A 2,478-nucleotide genomic window follows, 5' to 3' on the forward strand; every position below is an offset into this window, starting at 1 on the left:
GTCGCTATGAGTTGGAAACGACTCGACGGCACATAACAACAACAACAACAACAGTGAAACACAGTGCATATGAATCTTGTTTGCAGACCAATAAGAAATTTTAAAAAATTAAAATCCTTAAAACTGACCAATTGGCAACATCATGGTAGATGAAAAAAAGATTCAAGTTTCCAGTGATTTCATTTTACTTTGATACACAATTAGCCAAAATACTTAAGAGTGATGATAACAATTTGAAGACTAAGGAGCACCTAAATCAGGCCATGGTTGACTCAAGTTATTTAATACACATCATAGAGACGAATAAAGATTACAAAAGATGAATTAATGCCTTTCAGTTGTGGTTTGGTAGAAGATAAGTAAAGAAGAGGAAGACTCCTAATGAGATAGATTGATGAAGTGACTACAGCAATGTGTTCGAGTGCTTCAGATATGATGCTGATGGCACAGGATATGGCAGCTCTATTCTTCATAAGATTTCTATGAGTCATACTTTAATCAATGGTACCTAACAACAACATCAACAACACAATCATCACCCATGAAAATATTCTGAGGTACCATTGAGTTGTATCTGACTCATAACTGACCTTTCAGGAGATTTTTCAGGAACAGGAAATTTGCCATCTTTCTCCCTTGAAGTAGCCAGTGCCTCTTGGTTGGCAGTGCAACGATCAAAAGACATGTTACATTGGGGAAAACCTGCTGTCAAGAATCTCTCCAAAGTGTTAAAGAGCAATAATTCCAATTTAAAAACTAAAGTGTGCTTGTCCACGTCATGGTATCTCCAACTGCTTCCTGAGAGTTTAACAATGAATAAAAATGACAGAAAAAGAGTTGATACCTTCCTACTGTGTTGTTTGTGAGGAACTGTGAATAATTCCTAACCAACGAACAAACATATGTATCTTGAAAAGTTCCAATCATTTTGATCTTCAGAAGCAAGTATGATAAAGCTTCATCTCACATACATTGGGCACGTTGTCAGAGGGGCCAGTCATTGAAAAAAGACATCATAGTGGAAAAAGTGGAGAGTCAGAAGAAAAGAAAAAATCTTCAATGAAAAGGACTCATATAGTGACTGTAACAATGAGCTTAAGTACATCAAGAGATCATAGTAGTTCAAAACAAGGCAAATTTCACGTCTATTGTTCATAGGATAGCTATTAGTTGTAGTCTACTGAATGGTACATAACAAACAGCAAAAATAACATTCATTGAATTGATGAAGAAGTAGTAAGTTTTAAGAAACTGTATCACTAAAAGCTTAAATTGTACAAAATTACATTTCCCAAGATTACAAAGCAATAGCTATTTCGAAAACAACAAAGGGCATTCCTTCATCTCAGTATTTAAGCTTTGCTAAGGTAGAAACGTGTTGAGAAATCTTTAAATGAACATTGCTTTATTTATTTTTAATTAGACTCCAGTTGTAATTGCTTTTCTAAAAAGAAAGCACAATAAGAATGTGAAATCATGCAATAAAATTTTAAAGTATGTTTCTCTTCTAAATCCAGCAAAAGAAGTTTCAAATTGATATAGTAGACATTGTACTTTTCAGAAACCACACAGACAAGAAAGAAAATATTGGTTACTTCTTAAAATTAGTGTGTTCATTTTTACAGTCTAGAGGATAACAAATGACCAAACTTTAAAAATATTTTCATTTACTAAGGAAGAAACTAAAAAATGTTGAAATGTTCTTTCATACATACTTCTAGAAAACCCAAAACTACCAAAATTACAAACCAAGATAAGCTAAGTCTTTGGTTTGCTTTCATGGTTTCAAAATAAAGAACAGAACATTCTGTAATTTACCAAAATTATAATCTCTAGAACCTTTTGTCTGAATTTTAATACTAGAAAACTATGCAAGAAACTCTTGTTCTTCTAATTTAGCCGCAATTCAAATACTGTTATTCACAGTCATTTTTGAAGGCTACACCAAGGTTGAGATTCAACAAGTATCTTTCATTGTTAACTGATCCCAAGTTACTTTCTTCATTTGAGTAACTTGATTAGGACATGTTTTTTGGCATGTTTACTTCTTGCCATACCACAAATGAATTGCTATATAAGTTATGCTCATGTGGGTTCCTTTATGTGATCTTTTGGCTTGGTGCTTTAGAAAAATAACTTGAAAGATTTCCCCTCTAAGACCTGAGTAGTTATCTTCACTCTCCTCTTTTTTTTCCCCCTAGATGGTTAGTTATTCTTGACTTGGTTAATTAACACTTCTTACTTAATCTGTTGATAGATAGATTGTCCACCAATCCTAACACCACGCTTCTCCTCATAGAGCCCCGCCTCTCGGATAATCTGCTCTGCATACATGTTGAAAAGGTATGGAGATAGGACACATCCCTGATGTACACCCTTCCCAATTTTGAACCATTCAGTGTTGCCCTGCTCTGTCCTGATGACTGCCTCTTGGTCCAAGTATAGGTTTCGCATTAGCACGATTAAATGTTCTGGGAT

This window comes from Elephantulus edwardii, unplaced genomic scaffold (assembly GCF_000299155.1).
Source record: "Elephantulus edwardii isolate Elephantulus edwardi_28Jun2011 unplaced genomic scaffold, EleEdw1.0 scaffold00012, whole genome shotgun sequence".
In the NCBI taxonomy this organism is placed as follows: Eukaryota; Metazoa; Chordata; class Mammalia; order Macroscelidea; family Macroscelididae; genus Elephantulus; species Elephantulus edwardii.